Below are 5,381 nucleotides of genomic sequence, written 5' to 3'. Positions count from 1 at the left end.
CACAGCAATTCATTATCCACACAGTCACACAGCCCCTTCCTCCCTCCCTCTCTCTCTCTCTCTCTCTCTCTCTCTCTCTCTCTCTCTCTCTCTCTCTCTCTCTCACACACACACACACACACACACACACACACACACACACACACAAGGGGTGGAGCTGCACCTCACAGGCTCCACCCCTTCTCGCTGGCTCCGCCCCTTCTCGCTGTCTCGAAGCCTCAGAAGCAACTTTTCTCCCCAAGATTTGTTCCTTTCTTGGTTCTCACTAGTTCCCAGGGCTGGCACGACAGTGCCCATTGCTCTTTATTAGTTTAATATATATCGAAGCCTCCAAATAGATGCCGGGGCCCAGGTGGAGCAGACGGGATGTGACTAAGTTCTGGGGGATGATTGATAATGAGTAGGGACTGGAAAATCAATTGTGTTAATTCCTGGTCTGTCACCGGGACCGAGAATTAATGAGAAAATCTGTCTAACTTAATGGTATTTACACATTATACAGAGTGTGATAAAATTGTCTGCAGGTGCTGCCTGGAATTCCAATTATAACAGGACGGCACAGCGAGGGGCAGGCCAGGACCCGGTCTGGGCATGGGAGGCCTCCCCTGGCTCCTTTAACTTCCTCCCTAACTTTGAAGCAAGTTTCAAGCTCCTGAGTGGATGTCACTGGCATGGATCGTCCCCGCCAAGCCTGGGCCAGTGAGCTGGCACAGAATCAGGGATGAGCTGAAGGGTACACCAGGTCTGCTTCGAAGATATCTGTGCCATCACCACAACACATCTGAGGGGTGGGTGTGGTGGCACACGCCTGTGATCCCAACTCTTGGGAGACAGAGTCAGGCCCGACTCTCTGTGAGTTCAAGGCCAGACAGGGCTATGTAGCAAGACCCTGTCTCCCCCAAACAAACAAAACACTTGAAAGAATGACTCAAAGGAAGAAACATTAATTTTAGCTCACTGTTTCAAGGGACTCAGTTTATAGCACTCAGCTCTATTGATTCTGGGCCTTGGTGAGCTTGGAACATAATGGTGGCATGCAAGCAAGGAGGAAGATGCTCACTTCGTGGTGGACAGGAAGGAGGGGGAGGAGGTGAGGATGGGTATAAACTTCAAAAGCACACCCACAGTGGCCTTTGCCCTCCAGCTCTAATGCACTAAGGTTGCCATCAGCTTGGGCAACAAGCATTTGACACATGAACGCTCAGTGGGTAAACCATCTGAGTCACTGACCAATAGTCAAAGAGGACTAGATCTTACACTCTGGCAAAGTATGTGGTTTGGGGGCATGGTCCACCCCCACGCCCAGTCCTCTTCTTTAAGAGGGAGTCTGCACGCTGTGTCCCACCACACACCCACAGGGTGGTCACTCTTGGAAGGTCTCCCTGGACACAACTCTGGACGCTTCAAGGAGAGCCTGCCTCGGGACGTCTGCCTGTTTCTGTGCCACTCTGCGGACTGGACTGGTTCTGCTGGAGGCGGGACAGCTAGCCTTCAGTCATTCCCACCAAAGGTGACTTCCTCACCTTCCGTGCCTCCAACTCATGTTAGTAATTCCCTGGTGCTCTCCTCTCTCACACCGAAGACGATTTGAGGAACCAATGAGATAATGTGGTCACCCAGCTGTGTTCTCCCTTTCCCTCACTCTGGGGAGCCTTGCTGTTGGCTGTTGTGTGTGCATATGTGTGTGTGTGTGTGTGTGTGTGTGTGTGTGTGTGTGTATGTGTGTGTGTGTGTGTGTGTGTGTGTGTATATGTGTGTGTGTGTGTGGGTGCTGTTGGGGGGAATAAGGCCTCACCAGGTGCCAGCATCATACAGGAAGCCTGGACTATGATGCCTTGTCACAACTCCTGAGCTTCTGACCCCCCCTCCCCCATAAAACTGCAAAACTGCTGTCTTAATGTGGGGGCCACTTTTACACGGAACAGGGAACACATCTAGGTTGGGGGCGAGGCAGGCAGGCAGAGCCAGGCCTTCCCAATGCCTTTCCTGTGCTTCCACCTTGATTAGAAAATACCTTTTACTGTGTGTGCGTGCACGTGTCTATCTGAGGAAACTGCAAGAGATCACAGGACGCCCTGGAGCTGGAGTTGCAGGTGGTGGTGAGCGCCCCTGTATGGATGCTGGTAATCAAAAGTGGGTCCTCTGCAAGAGCGGTAATGCGTTTCTTTTCTTTTCTTTTCTTTTTTTTTTTTCTTTTCTTTTTTTCCGGAGCTGGGGACTGAACCCAGGGCCTTGCACTTGCTAGGCAAGCGCTCTACCACTGAGCTAAATCCCCAGCCCCGAGGTAATGCGTTTCTAAGCCATCTTTCTAGCTTCCTGCCTTGATTTAAATGCTTTTGGTTTCATTTTTAATATATATATTTAATTCTCTCTATGTGTGTCCATCTGTGGGTACGTGCGTGTAAGCACAGGTGCCCATGGGGACCAGAGATGTCGGGTCCCCTGGACTTGGAGTTCGTAAAGTCTTTCAAGATTAATTTACAAATAACTAGCGGCAGTGGACGCGAGCACCCCTACAGTGCTCCTGTGGAGAAGAGAGGGAATCTCTGTGGAGTTACTATTCTCCATCTTGTGGGACCCTGAGACTAAACTTGGGCTATCCCACTTGGCAGCAAGACCCCTTACCCACTGAGCCATCTCGCCAGCCCGTCTACCCCGATTTCCGCCCCAGTGAAATCCCTCCTGCGTTTGCAGCTTCCTGGACACACCGCCCTCCCACCTCTGAGCCTGGAGTGGTGCTGGTTTTCCTGACTGGAGCAGTCTTCCCGCTCTGCTCCTTCTACGTTTCCCAGGCCCTTTCCCCACCTTTAAGACTTGACTCCCCTGTTGCCCTCTCCTGTGAAGGTTCTTAGGACGTTTTTGCCACCTTTTTTTAGCACCCGAGGATCCTCTGATCCTTTATGGGTACTGTAGGGATGTGAGCTACACAGAGTATGAGTTACATAGTCAACTCTGTCCTTCTTACTTGCTCCCTGGCTCCCAGGGGATGCTCAATGAGGGTGAGTGGCAACCTTGGGGAGGAAGAGGAGATCTGTATGCAGTTTCCCACTAAGGGTCCAGGAGAGGGCAGAGCCCAATTAGTAGGAGACTTGGGCTCCCGTGGTTGAGTGGTTGATCCCTGTGGTCAGTTTTGGGGCTGTCCCCGTGGTCATCCTTCTCACCTACCACCCTTGTCTGGGGACAAGACATCATGTGTGTCCCTGTCACGGTTTCTTCCCGAACCCCGTTCTTCCTTGTTTGATGTTTCTCTGCTCACCCAGTCTCTGCCCTTCCTCCTCGAAGGGCAGGGGAGCAGCAGTCAGACAAATGTGGCTTCTGAAGCAGGTTTAAAGGTCTTTTCCCAGAGACCCCAAGCTCATTTCTTCTTTCTGTGTCTCCGAAGTGCCAAAGCAGCAATTCGGATTTCAAATGCCCCAAGCCGGGGCGCAGCCGAGCCTTTTATTACACGCAATGAATTTGTTAGGTGGGGATTCTTTGGCCTGAAAGATGGCTTAATGACCAGCATCGCCCTGGCCAGGGCTCAGAGGCCAGAAAGTCTCTCTGTCTGTTTGCTTTTTTGGACAGAAAAGCTGACGGGGTCTGTGAGCATTTGGGGACAGAGAATTCCCCCGCAGGCTCTCCTGCTGTGGCAGTCAGCTCTGATTTGTGAAGAATCTCACAGGCTCTGAGACCTCAAGACAGTTGGCCAACCATCCAGAGCAGGGGAGAGCAGAGCTAAGGTTTGCTGCCAGGGACTAGGTGATTTCAAGGCCCCCGTTCTGAACCGTCGGCCCCAAATGCCCCAATCTGTGAATGCTGGTTTGGGCACCGTATAGGTAATAAGTTCTCTTCTTCCAACCCCTAGTCCCCCCAGAGGCCTCGAGGAATTTTTACAGGATTAGCCAAAAATAAAAGAAATGAAGCCTACAGCGGGAGTTGCCTGGGTCCTCAACACCCCCAAGTTCCTCAGCCCCGAGAAGCCAATCTGAGGCCTGGCAGCTCCTGTTTATCCGAATCTTCCTCCTGTCACAGGCAGAGGGAGGGGGGCTGCCCGGCTTTATCTCCCAGAACTCCGCAGAGCGAGCGCGTGAAACCTGTGAGCCAGCCGAGGAGAAAGAGATTAAAGACGAAAAGGATTAGAATCTACAGGGCTCCTGCGCTCTGCAGAGTCCTTCTCCGAAGCGTCTCTACGATCTCTCTATTAGACAGCCGGGCAGAACCAGCTGCGGCGGTGGCAAGGGCCGCTGGGACGGCCACACGGTTAAAGCACAGAGGTGGGGAGGCAGTGTGTTTAGGCTGGGGCAAAACCCAGAAAGGACTTCAGTGCGGAAATGAGAGGCACGGTGTAGGGTAGCTGTGAACTCCACCCAGCGGCCGGATGAGGTCATCCTGGCTCCACCCACCTTCCTCCCTCCCCACCGGTATTCCTTAGCTTTTGCTGCATAACATGCTGTCCCACATTCAGAGCTTTTAAATTTTGTTATTATTACATTATATTTTTTTCTCATTTTAGTTATGTGTGGGCGCATGCGTGTCAGGTCACCTGTGCACTCCGTCTCTATCATGTGGGTCTCCAGATCAGACTCCGATTGTCAGCTTATCAGCAAGACCCTGAGCCATCTCACCAGCCTAACGGTGGCTTCCTTTTTTTTTTTTCTTTTTTAATATTTATTTATTTTATTTATATAACTACACTGCCACTCTCTTCAGGCACACCAGAAGAGGGCATCAGATCTCATTATAGATGGTTGTGAGTCACCATATCGTTGCTGGGATTTGAACTCAGAACCTCTGGAAGAGCAGTCAGTGCTCTTAACCACTGAGCCATCTCTCCAGCCCAACTGTGGCTTCCTTACGGAAAGGGAATTGAGGCTTGTCTTAATGCTGCAGTGAAGAGGGATCACCGGAATCTTCCCTTAGCTCTGCCACTTAAGAGCTGTGTGGCATTAGCCAACTGTCTAGCCTCTCTGTAGATGAGCTTTCTTACCTGTAAAATGGGAGAACGCACTTACTTCATAAGGGGGCTTTGAAAGGACTTGGTAGAAACACGTCGTCGTAGATCCTCCATTAAGGCAGGCTCTCGTTCCCAGCTGCCCCACTTCTAGTTGCTGGTGACCCCTTCTCCTTGGAGAAAGCCGTGGCGGTAGATAGGTGCCCCAAAGAGGGGCTGGAGGGTGCGGGGAATGGCGTTTGCAGTGAGGGTCTTCCCACACTGAAGCTGTTTAAATTGGGACCTGGGGACAGCTCTAGGGCTTGCGGGGGACCAGGGCAGCCCAGCTGTGAGGCTGATTGTCAGGAATACAGGCAAAGCCGGCGACAGGCTATAGTCAGGACTTCCTAGTGCCTTCAGAGACTGGCTCAGCGTGACATGGCCATTCAACCTTGTTCAAAACAACAACAAA

This window comes from Rattus norvegicus, chromosome 5 (genome assembly GCF_021556685.1).
Source record: "Rattus norvegicus strain SHRSP/BbbUtx chromosome 5, alternate assembly SHRSP_T2T, whole genome shotgun sequence".
Classification (NCBI taxonomy): Eukaryota; Metazoa; Chordata; class Mammalia; order Rodentia; family Muridae; genus Rattus; species Rattus norvegicus.
Note: the sequence above shows the minus strand (reverse complement) of the source record.